The sequence below is a fragment of the Mustelus asterias genome, chromosome X, assembly GCF_964213995.1.
Source record: "Mustelus asterias chromosome X, sMusAst1.hap1.1, whole genome shotgun sequence".
NCBI classification, from domain to species: domain Eukaryota; kingdom Metazoa; phylum Chordata; class Chondrichthyes; order Carcharhiniformes; family Triakidae; genus Mustelus; species Mustelus asterias.
The window spans coordinates 15645456-15661324 of record NC_135834.1 but is presented as its reverse complement, the minus strand read 5'-3'; the positions used below and the strand labels follow the sequence as shown (position 1 = coordinate 15661324).

Below are 15869 nucleotides of genomic sequence, written 5' to 3'. Positions count from 1 at the left end.
AGCCCAAGGGCACCCGGAGGGAAGAGGATTGGCAGGAGCCCGGAGTCTTCCACCCAGGAGACCCTCGGGATGTCCTGCCCATCTGACACCCCCTTCCCTGTGAACGACACACCTCCAGCCCCACACACCAAGGAGGGCAGCAGTGCAACACCCGTGCTGCTTGAAAGCCTTCAAGTCCCAGCCCCCATGAGACATCTGCCAAGGTCATCTCAGGCAGCAGCACCTGGAAGTCAGCAGGCCGCCTCAACCTCAGCAGTGGATCCTGTGGATACACCTCGATGTAGTTAGTGGGTGAGGAAGATAAAGAAACGATAGGCACGTAGTGGGCACGGCTCAACCTAGGCACAAGTAGAGACAAGTCAAAGTCAACATTGTAATAACTAGCTTGCATTAAAATTCACTTTGACCGCCCATAAAGAGCCTCCAAGCAGTCATGTCGTGGCGCCATGCTGTGCAAACCCGCACGGAAACTCCGCCATTCCTCCCTGTTCAGTGTGAGAGTGGCAATGCTCCCATCTTCCACATTGATAGTGCAGTAAAGCTGAAGTTGCTTAATCTGTTCCCCGCTGCTCCTGAGACTAAGGGCAGCTGCTTAATGTACTCCCCCCTGTTGGACAATGGCTTCCCCGCCGTTGGTTAATGTTTTCCCCGCCTTTAGTTCATGTTTTCCCGAAACTGGTTAATGATTTCCCCCGAAGTTGGTTAATGTTTTCCCCGCTGCTCCTGAGACTAAGGGCAGCTGCTTAATGTACTCCCCGCCGTTGGTTCATGTTTTCCCCGCCGTTGGTTCATGTTTTCCCGAAACTGGGTAATGATTTCCCCCGAAACTGGTTAATGAGTTTCCCCGCTGTTGCTTAATCTGTTCCCCGCTGCTCCTGAGACTAAGGGCAGCTGCTTAATGTGCTCCCCGCTGTTGGTTAATGTTTTCCCCGCCTTTAGTTCATGTTTTCCCGAAACTGGTTAATGAGTTCCCCCGAAGTTGGTTAATGAGTTCCCCGCTGTTGGTTGATCTGTTCCCCGCTGCTCCTGAGACTAATGGTAGCTGCTTAATGTACTGGCCCCTGTTGGTTAATATCTTCCCCGCCTATGGTTCATGTTTTCCCCGCCTTTAGTTCATGTTTTCCCGAAACTGGTTAATGATTTCCCCCGAAGTTGGTTAATGAGTTCCCCCGAAGTTGGTTAATGTTTTCCCCGCTGTTGGTTCATGTGTACCCCGCTGCTCCTGAGACTAAGGGCAGCTACTTAATGTACTCCCCCCTGAAGTCAGCTTCATCTTCTTCATGTCCAATGAACGACTGTTTCTGCTCACTTATGTTTTGTCTCACCCACCGCACTCCCCTCTGGATCTCTTTCTAATTTCTCCCAGAATATCTCTGGGCTTGTGCTTGTGAGGGAAGGAGTAAGTGACAGCATCTGCTTTGAGTGCTGGATGCACAGAAGCCTGACTCATCTTCTTAAAGCACATCTGGAGGAGGAAATGAGAAAGAGAAGTTAGAATGGGTTGCTGAGTAGAGTTCTCATGTCACTTTCAGTTGGAGTGTCATCAGGGTCTCATAATATAGTTTTCTCCTGGGTAGCGTGGGGTATAATAGGATGAGAAGGGAGAGAAGCAGCCTGGAGCTGGTATCTGCCCCATATCCAGCGTTCTCTATGGTCCCGTTCCCCCCCCCCCCCCCCCCATTCAGTCTTGAATGCGAGACCCCCTTATTTTTAAACTGTGTCCATGTGATTCTAGTCTATTCCACAAGGGGTAACAGCATTTCAGCATCCACCTTGTCAAGTCTCCTCAGGATCTTATATGTCTCAATATGATCACCTCTCATTCTTCTGAACTCCAGTGGATACAGGTCCAGTTCAACATCCTGCTTCTAGTTTCTATTGATTTCAAGAAGAAATTAGATATAACTCTTGGGGCTAAAGGGGTCAAGGGAGATGGGGGGAAGGGGGAATCAGGATATTGAATTCGATGATCAGCCATGATCAAAATGAATGGCTGAGCAGGCTCGAAGGGCTGAATGGCCTCCTCCTGCTTCTAATTTCTATTTCTTCATAAAGTAACAACCCCCGTCAAATTATCCCTTGGGGTCTATATGCCTTTGCATACTCTCTACTTCCTCTTGAAAACTTACTTTATCTTTCCTACCTATCTCAGTGTCATTGGAAAATTTAGCTACCATACATTCGGTCCCTTCATCCAAGTAACTGATATAGATTGTAGATAGTTGACGCCACTAGATACAGTTTGCCAACCTACAAAAGACTCGTTTATCTCTACTTTTTGCTTCCTGTTAGCTAAACAATCCTTTATCCATTCTAGTATATTACCTTTACACCATGTAATCTCATCTTGTGCAGTAAACTCGGATGTTGCACTCTATCAAATGCCTTCTGGAAATCTACATCTACAGGTTCCCTTTTGCTTGTAACTTCCTCAAAACACTAATAAATTGGTTAAACACAATGTCCCTTTCACAAACCCATGTTGACTCTGCCTGATCAAATTATGATTTTCTAAGTGTCCTGCGATAATCTCCTTAATAATGGAGTCCAGCACTTTCCCTATGACAGGTGTTAGGATAACTGGCCTGTAGTTTCCTGTTTTGTGTCTCCCTCCTTTCTTGAATAAAGGTGTTACATTTTCTATTTTCCAATCCACTGCGATCCTTCCAGAATCTCAGGAATTTTGAAAGATTATAACCAATGCATCTACTATCTCTGCAGCCATTTCTTTTCAGACGCTAGGATACAGGCCATCTAGTCCTGGGGACTTGTCAGCCTTTAATTCTAATAGTTTGCCCAGTGCCTTTCCCAACTGATGATGATTGTTTTAAGTTCCTCTCTCCAGTTTACCTCTTGATTTTCAATTAACTTTGGGAAGTTTTCCAAGTCTTCTACAGTGAAGACAGACACAAAATACCTGCTCAACACCTCTGCCATTTCCTTGTTTTCCATGATCAATTCCCCAGACTCACTCTCTAGAGGACCAACACGAGTTTTAGTCACCCTTTTCCGATTTAAATACTTGTAGAAACTCTTACTGTCTGCATTTATATTACCAGCCAGCTATCTCTCGGACTCTACTTTCTCCCTCATTATTTTTTTAAAGTCATCCTTTGCTGATTCTTAAAATGTAACCAATCTTCTGATCTACCACTAATCTTTGCAGATTTATCCAGTTTTTCTTTCAAACTGATGCTATCCTTAACTTCCTTATTCAGCCATGGATGATATATCCTTTTCAAAGACTCTTTCTTTCTCATTGGGATAAATCTTTGCTGAGGGTTACTAAATATCTCCTTAAAAGTCTGCAACTGCATCTCTACTGTACTACCTTTCAACCCAGTTTTTCAATTCACTTTGGCTAGATCTGCTCTCATACCCTTATAAGCACCTTTCTTCAGGTTTAAGTCACTAGTCTTAGGCTCACATTTCTCTCCTTCAAACTGAACACAGATTTCTATCATGTTATGATCGCTGTTATCTGGAGGCTCCTTTACCACGAGGTTATTGATTAATCCTGTCTCAATGCTCATTACCAGGTTGAGAATCGCCAGCTCCCTGGTTGGCTCTAAAACTTACTGCTTGTCCTCTCTGAATTCATTTTTCAGGTTACCTTTGCCAATCTGATTCACCCAACCTACATGTAGATTAGTCACCCATGATTATTGCGTTATCTTTCTGACACACCTCATTTATTCCTTCCTGTACACTCTGTCCTGCTGTTTAACTACTGTTAGGCGGTCTGTAAACTACTCCCACAAGTGACCTCTTTCCTATCTCTACATAAACTGATTTGACATATTGCTCTTTCAACTGAAGGTAATCTCTCACTACTGTCCTAATGATACCCCTAATTAACATCTTTTCCTAGCTTCCTATCTTATCAAAATGTTAAAATACCCTTCAATATTCAGGTCCCAATATTCTTGATCACTCTATGTCCATGTCCACGTGGTGGCTATCAGTCATACATATTTATTTCTATCTGTCCTAACATTTGATCCATTTGATACAATTACTGCATGTATTCATATACAGAGGACAGAATTTTGAGTCCGTGTTAGCTGTCAGTGAGAATGGCAACGTGAGAGCAGAATCCTGAGAGAATCGGGAAGCACGATCCCAGCGAGATCGTGTTTTCCAATTCTTCACGCCCATCACCGGAACATGTGAGGTTCCCACTCAGGAAGGTCGGGAACCTTATTTAAATATATTAGCATCTTATTAGTGGGCCCTCAGTGAGCGCTCAGGTCGCCATTACCTTCCGTGGTATCCACTGGAGAGGGGGTACCAGAGGACGCAGGGGAATCAGGTAAGTGCCACTCGAGGCTGGGGGAGGGGGGATATATCTCAGCATTTTGGGGAGGGTTGCTCGCAGGACTTAGCGACCCTTCACTACTTTGGTCCTCCAGGTCTCAAGGAGTTTGGCGGCTGGTGTGCGTGGTTTTGCTTCTTGGGTGCCCCGTGCTTGGCTTGTGGCCATTTCTCTGCTGAGGGATTGCACTTCTAGAGTGGCAGCTGGACATGAGTGGGAGCGGGTGCAATCATTGGGTCAGCACAGGGGGCGACTGTGAGGTTCCTGGGTGGGGTCCCATGAAATGCCAGGCAGCATGGGCAAAGTGGGGACTCTGACAAGGGATATTCAGCATTTACATGAGGGCAGGAGACCCTCACAAGTGCAGTCAGAATGACACCCCAACCCTCAGGTTGTAAAGCGCATCCAAAGGGCATGAGTTGTTTGGAAGGGAAAAGCTGCTGGTTTTGGAGGCCAGGCTGTCAGGAAATAAAGTCTGGTGGCTGGCGGTTCAAGGTGGGAGGCTCGTGAGAGCTGGGGATGAGAGTGCCATCTAAGGATGAAGGTGACTGCAAATTGCTGTCTCAACATGAATCAAGTGTGCCTTGCCTGCCACATGGGGATGCCAGATGCCTAACCAGCTCCCTGACAATGTGACAAGTCAATTGTGCCAATCCAGTCAGTTCTGCAGTGCTTGAGTGTGCTACTGATTGACACCCTATGGGAGCGGAGCCCCAAGCATTGAACACCAAGGCTTACACCCACCTCTCTATGACAAAGAGGTGTCATACATGTTGTCCCTGATGCAAGGTGGAAGGGTAAAAGCACTCATCAGTCACCCGTTCAGGGCACGATGGGTGTCAGAGTATCGTTGCCTCAGGAGTTGGAATGCATGTCGATTGAGCGCAGTCAACTGCCATCATTCCTCACCCTTGGGAAGGGTGGGAGGGGGAGAGAGAGCATGTGGCCTGCTGAGACTCTCAAGGGTCGGGGCGCTTCTGTCAAGCAGAATTGAGAGGGGCAACTGTGGGTAATTGGCCAGTGTGTGTGAGGGGAGGGAGTAAGGCTCATTGGAAAGGCGTTCTCATAGGGTGATATGCATGGGCGGAAGTCCCAGATTCTGAGAGGGTTGTGGGTCAGGGCATTGTAGGACTCCTCATCGCTCACCTTTATGTTCTCTTCCTTTCAGTTACTAATTCGAGAGAATCATGGAGCCAGTTGAGCTGACAGTTCTATTGCTAGGTGTGCAGCAGCAGCAGCAGTGACATCAATGTGCCGCTGCACGCGGCCAGGACCAGCACCTGGCAGAGGAGGGGGAGGTTAGGCCCATTGATCTTCCGGAACAGGGCCACAGATGGCGGAGCGTCAGAGGATGCACTACCGGCCATGGGTTACCACCGGAGAACTTCCTACCTCCAAATGTCAGAGGTCCATTCTTGGAGAAGACTGCGCCTGTACAACTCGGTAATGCAAGAGTTGGCACCACATGGACTGACCCATTGCCTGTGGCCCTGAAAGTACTCCTTCCCTCACAAGCACAAGCCCAGAGATATTCTGGGAGAAATTAGAAAGAGATCCAGAGGGGAGTGCGGTGGGTGAGACAAAACAGAAACAGTCGTTCATTGGACATGAAGAAGATGAAGCTGACTTGATACATCGTCCAATGACTGAAGAGCCTGTGATCAATATCTAAACAGATCCTGCTTTTAAAAGGATACTAATAGGTTATGAAATATATGTACAGATACTGGGGCCATGTCAGGCAATGTCCTGCATGTAACAAATTAAATTCTATACCTACATGCGCCATACAAGGCTAGATGACTTTGCAACACTGCAGGTTACCCTGAAGTGGGTGGCTGCTTCAGAGACAATAATATCAATAATCCCCAAGATTGGGGTCTGTACTTTTTCGGTAGGGTGCTGCTGTAGAAGCCTGGGGTGCCATCAGAGGGGATGGACTCTTATGGCTTCCAGAAGATTTGACTGGGCTGCAGATGGTAACATTGTATTGAGCTTCACCAGTCTCATTGGTTCCATTGAATGTGCTCTCTGACAGATTGGTGGCTACTACATTTGGTTTGCCCATCTGTCTCTCCAGATTGCAGCAGCCATCACCTCAGTCTCTCCCATGTCTACACATGTGGTCAGAAGGCAGTTCATGCAGCAGGATAAGAGTTGCAGACTGTGGGGGTTTATCTTAGTTCTTGGATGCTGTAAGATGAGAGCTACCTCAACTGAAGAGATTCCAAAAATCAATACAGCAACTCACCACCTCATGTACTTTAGCTCCTGAGGTAGCACTTGGGGTTATAAGCACATTCTTTATCCAGTGTTATCAAGGAAAAGCATAGTGATGAAAAGAACTCTGCACATACACATTGAATAAAAATATAAATATTAAAATCAGCCTCGCGCATTTCGCCGGTAGATCAGGGCGGTAAGATCACGAGAGGCGAGAAACTGGGTGCGAACCTGGTTTTTCGCGTCTTGCGCAATCTTAGCGGCTCGCCACGCAGATTGACCAGTGTGACGAGCCGGTAAGACCACCCCCAGCATTGCTGTTACATGGTCTGAAGATGGTCGCACCTTTCGCCAATTTGAGAGTCGGGACTAAAAGTGGGTCTGGGACAGTGAACATTGGTGCTTGAACCTGAGAAGTGCGCAGGGAATAATTAATTGGTGAGGTTCTAAGTATCATACAATTACCTGCAGCAAAAGAATCGTGTTTTTGAATTGGTGACTGTCATGAAGGAATTATGTTGGTCACTTGGAATTTGAATCTGCTGATGAGTATTTTGATGGCTGAATCATTCAACTGCGCAGTTTTAGATAGCAGTTGCACTTCCACAGTGTGTGGGGTGGAATGGCTCAACTGCTCCCTGGAATTTTTTGACGAAGCAGATCGGCAGAAGGTCAAGGAATATGGAAGCTTTATCTGCTTCAGGTTTGGAGATGATAATGTAAAGAGTCAACCTGCCTTGCAAGATAGCTGGATCAGTCTCAGTATTGATGTGGCCTCGAGTGAGATACCTTTATCTTTGAACAGATCTTTGATGAAGAAAGAACAGATGAAGCTAGACATGGAGAATGACCAAGCGATCGTGTTTGTAAAAACTGTGGATCTACATTTTACTCAGTCATGCCATTAAAGAAGCTAGATAATTCTTGTCAAAGAGTTCAAGCAGACTTGTGAACTTATGGGGATAAATGTTTGGTGGACAAGAAGATTATTTGAACTAAAAGCAAAATAGTGCTGATGCTGGAAATCTTAAAAACAGAAAACGCTGGATAAGCTCAGCAGGATTGGCAGCATCTGTGGAGAGAAACAGAGTTAACATTTTGAGCCCAAAGGACCCTTCTACAGAGGATTATTTGGAAGTTGCAATGACAGTTTGCACATCCAGCTCCACAAAAGTTGATAGCTCCACTGCAGGATGCTGGAGTGGTTGATAAAGAATATGACAACCTTATTGAACAAGTCATGGCTCAATGTGACATCTGTGTTAAATATCAAAGTACACTGCCATGTCCTGTTGTGAGTGCCACAGTAAGAAGTTTAACAACACCAGGTTAAAGTCCAACAGGTTTATTTGGTAGCAAAAGCCACACCACTGGCCAGGGAATTTAATGATGTTGTGTCAATGGACTTAAAAATATGGGACAAGGATTTTTTTTTGCTACGTTGTTGATATGGCAATGAGGTTTAGCCTATCTACGGAAATGCATGGTGAAGACAGACACATAGTGTGTGGACATTGGATTAGGAACACTAATGAAATTCCTGATGGATAATGGAGGGGAATTTGTGAATTTCAGGACGTATGAGAAAATTTCAATATCGTAGTTATGCATGATGTGGCTGGTAGCCCATTCAACAATGGTTTACGTGAGAGGAATAATGCAGTGATAGATGATATCTTGACTGGCTAAACAACTGGATTGCAAGTTGCAAACGGCATTGGCATGGGCAGGATGTGCAAAGAATTCTTTACAAATGGTTGGAGCATATAGCCTGTACCAATTGGTGTATGGAAAGAATCTGAAGTTGCCTTCAGTGCTATTGGATGCTCCCCCTACTCTTGAAGGAATTACTATTAGCTCTTTTATTTCTGCCCACTTAAATGCCTTGCATGCAAGCAGGAAAGCTTTCGTCAAGGTGAAGGTTTCCGAAAGAATTTGGAGAGCATTGCTACACCACATAAGACCACCTGAGGTAGAATTTAGTTCCAGTGACTTGGTTTATTCTAAGTGAGAGGGGCAAAGGGAATGGAAAGGTCCAGATTATGTTAGCGGGCATGAAGGGAAAACTGATTATTCATCCTGGGAATCAAACCATAAAATCCCATTCCTCACAAGCAACCAGAATAAATTATGATTTTGCAAATACTGACAATGTGATAAAAGATGAAGAAACACAATGTGCATGGCGTTCTGGGGCAAAGCTAGAGGGACATGGATCAGAAGTTAGATACCAGTTGAAAACCAGACTGTGGCAAACAGGAAGGGATTATTTTGTCCATAGATCAGCTGTGCAAAGTGCATTCTCAGGCATCGTATCGTCCAAAAAGATTGGATAACTGGAGGGATGCAACAACAGTGGGGCGGGCAGCTAGACTTACTGGAAAATACAAGAATTGGCTGAATGTTCAAAATAATGAACAAGCAGTGAAGGCTATGGACTGGGAAAACTGAGTAAGAGAATGGAAAATAAGGAAACAACCCAAGTTGCAGTAATGGGTCAGGAGATGAATGCTGGGTGAGGAAATGTTCACATACAGTGGATTGGGCCTCTGATTGAGTAAGCACGTGTTCTTGACAGTAGGAGCCTAGAAAGACTTGCATAGGTCTGACTCGATGACCGTAGAGTGGAGAATGCTGAATCGTGACAAAGTAGCAGGAGTCCCATGACAGAAGTCTTTGTAGCAGCTCACAAGTTTGGGATAAAGGCATACGGGAGGCTAAACAGAGGGAGTTGGACAGTTGGAGGGAGTTTGGTGTGTATTCAGAAGTCCCAAAGAGGGGTCAACCAGCATTATCACAGAGGTGCGTCTGCACGGAAATGCTCCTACCGGGTGGCACTTATAAGACCAAGGCTAGGTTAGTGGCCTGGAGAATGAAGAATGCTTAGCAGATAAGGAAATCAGAGTGGACTCAGGTAATTTTGAAAATTTTCTTTGGCTCTTTTGGTGATGTTTTCATGGGAGTGTGAGTCGATAGATATAAAAGCTGCATTTCAGCAAGGAGATCACCTCCAGAGGAAAATGTTCCTCAAACCACCAGAGGAGGCACCACAGGTGGAGGGAAAGCTTTGGAAATTGAATAAATGTGTCTGTGGTTTAAACAATGCTTCTCTAGAGTATGCTATTTTTTAGTTAGATTAGTGTTTAAGTTGGCGTGTCTCCAATTGAAGGCAGATCATGCCATGTATGCCTTGTTCTCCATGTCTGTTGGGGGCTTCTCCAGGTGCGTAGGAGGGGGGTCCCCAGTGTACATGGGGGGAGAGGGGGTGGTAGAGCTGGGACCCTCGTTTGATCTCTTGCAGGCCCAAGTTGCTGGCTAGTGTGATGTCATGGGATCCATCTCTAGAATTTATTTTTAACTACATTTCCAAAAATATGGCAGGAAAAGCTGGCAGTGGAGCCGTCTTTCCTGCCTGTGTTGACTTAGCTTTTAAAAAAACAGAAAATTCCACCTGTCGGGGGAAATGATGATGGAAATGTCCAAATTTAGTGTTTCATTGACAATCGATTCCTTTGTTATAACGTATATATCACACACAGAGTGAGTGAAAAAAGATTATGAATTGATATTGCAAGTCTAAAACAAATGGTGTAAAAAAAGGAAATCGCAAAGCTCCAATAGGTTGATATAAGCTGTGAGCTTTTTTTTGAAAATAGATTACTTATTTTTCTATCTTCAGTTTTTTTTCTGAAAAGGAAATGTACTTGTGCTTTATTTAAAAAAAAAGGTAATCTGTTAGTATTGCAATTTTGCTGCAATAGATACATGCTTTAAGTTGATAGTTAAGCACAGCTATTTCCAATTGGTGAAGGATTGGGGAATAATTGCAAGTGTATATAAACCAGTTTACTTGTGGTGTCTGGGAGGAACTGGGAGAGTCTGTGACTTCACTGTCTCGGAGATAAACCTGTTTTCAGGCTATCTTCAGACTCATTCTTCCACAACATGCAATTATTGAACTTAACACTGCAGGCTATGCTGCAGCCAAGAAGCACTCACCGGATAGAGCCACAGGAGTAGAATCAACTCTATGGAACAGAAACTGTCAGGGAAAGGCACTAATGAAAAGTGGAACTTTTTCAAGGAACAAATACTGGGTGTCTTTGATAGGTATGTCCCTGTCAGGCAGGGAGGAAATGGCCGAGTGAGGGAACCATGGTTCACAAAAGAGGTGGAATGTCTTGTGAAAAGGAAGAGGGAAGCTTATGTAGGGATGGAGGAAACAAGGTTCAGATGGCTCGATTGAGGGTTACAAGTTGGCAAGGAACGAGCTGAAAAAGGGGCTTAGGAGAGCTAGGAGGGGACATGCGAAGTCCTTGGCGGGTCGGATCAAGGAAAACCCCAAGGCTTTTTACTCTTATGTGAGGAATAAAAGAATGACCAGGGTGAGGTTAGGGCCGGTCAAGGACAGTAGTGGGAACTTGTGTATGGAGTCAGTAGAGATAGGCGAGGTGATGAATGAATACTTTTCTTCAGTCTTCCCCAAGGAGAGGGGCCATGTTTTTGAGGAAGAGAAGGTGTTACAGGCTAATAGGCTGGAGGAAATAGATGTTCGGAGGGAGGATGTACTGGCAGTTTTGAATAAACTGAAGGTCGATAAGTCCCCTGGGCCTGATGAAATATATCCTAGGATTCTTTGGGAGGCAAGGGATGAGATTGCAGAGCCTTTGGCTTTGATCTTTGGGTCCTCACTGTCCACGGGGATGGTGCCAGAGGACTGGAGAGTGGCGAATGTTGTTCCTCTGTTTAAGAAAGGGAATAGAAATGACCCTGGTAATTATAGACCGGTTAGTCTTACTTCGGTGGTTGGTAAATTGATGGAAAAGGTCCTTAGGGATGGGATTTACGACCATTTAGAAAGATGCGGATTAATCCGGGATAGCACGGATTCGTGAAGGGCAAGTCGTGCCTCACAAATTTGATAGAATTTTTTGAGGAGGTAACCAAGTGTGTTGATGAAGGTAGGGCAGTTGATGTCATATACATGGATTTTAGTAAGGTGTTTGATAAGGTCCCCCATGGTCGGCTTATGATGAAAGTGAAGAGGTGTGGGATAGAGGGAAAGTTGGCCGATTGGATAGGTAACTGGCTATCTGATCGAAGACAGAGGGTGGTGGTGGATGGAAAATTTTCGGATTGGAGGTAGGTTGCTAGCGGAGTGCCACAGGGATCAGTGCTTGGTCCTCTGCTCTTTGTGATTTTTATTAATGACTTGGAGGAGGGGGCTGAAGGGTGGATCAGTAAATTTGCTGATGACACCAAGATTGGTGGAGTAGTGGATGAGGTGGAGGGCTGTTGCAGGCTGCAAAGAGACATAGATAGGATGCAAAGCTGGGCTGAAAAATGGCAAATGGAGTTTAACCCTGATAAATGTGAGGTGATTCATTTTGGTAGGACTAATTTAAATGTGGATTACAGGGTCAAAGGTAGGGTTCTGAAGACTGTGGAGGAACAGAGAGATCTTGGGGTCCATATCCACAGATCTCTAAAGGTTGCCACTCAAGTGGATAGAGCTGTGAAGAAGGCCTATAGTGTGTTAGCTTTTATTAACAGGGGGTTGGAGTTTAAGAGCCGTGGGGTTATGCTGCAACTGTACAGGACCTTGGTGAGACCACATTTGGAATATTGTGTGCAGTTCTGCTCACCTCACTATAAGAAGGATGTGGAAGAGCTGGAAAGAGTGCAGAGGAGATTTACCAGGATGCTGCCTGGTTTGGAGGGTAGGTCTTATGAGGAAAGGTTGAGGGAGCTAGGGCTGTTCTCTGTGGAGCGGAGGAGGCTGAGGGGAGACTTAATAGAGGTTTATAAAATGATGAGGGGGATAGATAGAGTGAATGTTCAAAGACTATTTCCTCGGGTGGATGGAGCTATTACAAGGGGGCATAACTATAGGGTTCATGGTGGGAGATAAAGGAAGGATATCAGAGGTAGGTTCTTTACGCAGAGAGTGGTTGGGGTGTGGAATGGACTGCCTGCAGTGATAGTGGAGTCAGACACTTTAGGAACAGTTAAGCGGTTATTGGATAGGCACATGGAGCACACCAGGATGATAGGGAGTGGGATAGCTTGATCTTGGTTTCAGATAAAGATCGGCACAACATCGTGGGCTGAAGGGCCTGTTCTGTGCTGTACTGTTCTATGTTCTATGGCCTAAGACGACACTAAATCTGAATATCAGCTCTATGGTCCAAAATGATACTAAATCTGAATATTCTTACAATATTATCCCAGTAGGCATTGGAACAGCACCACAATAGGTGTAATGACATGCCATACAGTGAAGCTGTATAGCATGCACATTCATACCCATGATTCAAGATCTTTTGAACTTAGCCATGCTGCCAAGGGGGTGTGTCAAATAGAGGCCAATTGCTTTCCAGCATGGAGGGGAGGAAATTGGAGAAGTCAACTGAGGTTCCTTTGGGATTTTCTTGAAAAATGCTTGAGGAATTCTGTCAGATAGTAATGATACAGGCATCTCATCACTCAGTTACTCCAGGTTCATTAAGAAACAAGCAACCCTTTATAGTGGTATATATACGAGTGCTAGAGTTTCAAGATGCAGTTAAGTATAAGGAGTACCTCATTCATACTGAGCTAAGTTATGGACTGATTCATGACACACAAAATGTTGAAAAGGACTAATTTGATCAGGGAGTAGAAAACATTGGCATAAGATAAAAACTAGATGACAAATGGCCATCTCAATCCTGAAAAGGCAAATGACAACAAAGCAAGCTGAATGGGATAAATGGCATTTGCTCATTCCACCATTTTGATATTCTTTTTTCCATTATTCTAGCTCACCAAATTAGAAGCAGTGGAACAACTGGAACACAGGTAAAATACTTTATTACCACTGTGAACATCATGTATCTGATTGCATGGTTTGTAAAGCAATCTTGATCTAAAGAACCACTCTCATAGCCCCCAAGTTTTAACCATATATCTGTGCACAATATTACCCAAATCATCATGTGCCATTGGAGAGTTCCATCACTGAGGTAAGCTATCAGGGTGAGGGGACAAATGAAACTGAAACTTCTCCTTCACAAGGAAAGGAAGGATTGTTGGGTGAATCAACCCACACTGTTTCCATACACATAACACCAACCAATTAGAGAATGGGACTGGGAAATAAGTTATTTGTCCAGCCTTTCTGCTGGTATGGTGTATGGCACAGAGGAGTCTTCAAAGGATAAAATAGACTGGAAACTAGTAACATTTATATCTCTGGCATTCATGAATATCCAACTGTATAAACATTGTTTTTCATTTTTTATTTGTTGTGCGATCTTCAATAAATATTTGTTCGCTGGTTAATATTAATTCTTTTCTGTTACTGTTGTAGTGATGTTGGTTAATCAGCCCAGCAATACATCCTAATATTCTGATTGTCATAGCCTTGCGGCACTGGTCACAAACCTTCTGAGGTGCATACACTAAGGGTGGGATTTTCTGGTTGTGCTTGCCCAGAGACTGGAAATTCCCATCCAGGGTCAACGGACTTTTAAATGGCCAAATTTTTTGTCCCGTCCACAACACTTCCCTCAATGGGCAGGACTGGAAAATTCACCCCTATGACACATAGATCTTTCTGTTACTCAACAACCTTGAGCATTCAACTCTGCTCCTGAAACATGCTTGTACCCATGTGCATAACACTAAAATATATTAAATGACACCCAGTAGGTGAGGGCTCATTTCCCTATCAAATCTAGATCTACTTGTAATTTACATTTCTCACCTAGGCTGTCAACTGCCTCTTGAACTCCACTTACTGTTATATAGCTCATGGAGGTCCCCTCTCATACGCCTCCTTTCTGGGTTGTAGCCCCGGCTGATAAGTAAACCTCGGTTGACCATAAGATCAGTTTAAAGCCTTAAACTATAAATCCCTGTGATGTGCTATGCACTGTTAAATGAATAATTAATGATCTTCATTTTAATCCATCAGCCACTGTAATCATTTTTTATGCTAGTTGATCATTAGTATAAACCTTATTCCATTAGTAACTAGAAAACCAAATTCTCCCCAATTTTATACCCTCCTCCCCTGAAGGTGGTAATTCTTCCTGGGGTGCAGGTCCTGTCACATCTCCCATATTTCAACCAAGTGATCATTTTTCATATTTAGTATTAGTGAGCTTTTCAACTGCTGGAGGTACCATAGCTGAGCTTTGATTTTGTTCACAGCCTATGCATCTACATTTTAAAAAATCTAGCAATGGTTACTTTATAATTTTCGATGTGGGAACACTGGATGATTTTCCCTCCAACCCACCCGGGTCCTGGGACACTGAAGCCAGTTGAATTTCTGTTCTGCTGCTCCAACTGAAATCAGCTCTTGTGGCAGACCAGAGATTGAACCTGGAAAATTTACCCACTGAGCCATCTGGGTATTCTAAGTGGTAGTTTTGACCACTGACATTTGAGGCACATCAGTATCATTTGTCATCTAGACAAATAAAATAGACACATCATTATCGGCAATCCCTCATATTGAGGATGATTCTTTCGTATAACTCAGTGGAAATAAGATTGCAGTGTTGGCCTCTTTTAGGTCAAACCAAATAAACAAACTCAAGTTAAATCAGGACAAAGTAAAAGGGACAGCTCCCCAAAAGGAGAGGGAACAGCCCAAACAAAATCAAAGGACAAAGGAAACTTGAAACATCAAATTATAATGTGATTATCGGGGTCGATAATGCACCCCAGCCCCTGCGGTGCCCAACGGGTGCGGAAGGCGTCAACTGCGCCCGTGGACATCGCATGCTCCCTCTCCAGGGACACCTGGCCGCGAACATAGCCGCGGTGGAGGGGCAGACAGTCAGGATGGACGGCCCCCTCGATCGCCCGCTGCCTGGACCTGTAAATGGCGTGTTTCGCCAGGCCCAGGAGCAGGTTCGCGAGGAGGTCGCCATCCCGACCCGCACCAGGTGTCCGTAGATCAGGAGCGTGGGACTGAAGTGCAAACAAAACATCAATAAAAGGTTCTTCAGGAAAAGATTGCAATGTTGGCTGTAGGTTCGCAGATGGCTTATGAGCTCTATTTTAGCCTTGCAAGCTCTCCACCAGTGAGTGTCAATGTATTATCAATTGCATTTTTTAGGTTTGTTAGTGTCAATCACTGTTAAGGGATACAGGTAATGGGTATTTGAATACATGTAATTAGGAGCTTGCTGGGATACTGGGTGTGGGTGAGGAGTGTTGACACTGTCAATGAACTCTTCGCAGCAAGGAAAGGCTCTCTTTTTTGACTTCACCAACCAGCTTGAATCCTGTTAAACAGTGAGGACATTGTTTGTTGGTCGGTAGATGTGGTGGAGGA

The 15869-nt window shown here is 44.6% G+C and overlaps 1 protein-coding gene across 1 annotated transcript in view; it reads left to right on the top strand.

The window, feature by feature from the left end:
- prim1 (DNA primase subunit 1) overlaps positions 1-15869 on the top strand; it is a 728932-nt gene that overhangs the window by 682339 nt on the left and 30724 nt on the right. The window contains exon 2 of the mRNA XM_078201123.1: positions 13341-13378. The gene's annotated coding sequence lies outside the window, so the exon portion shown is untranslated. The remainder of the gene's footprint in view (positions 1-13340; positions 13379-15869) is intronic.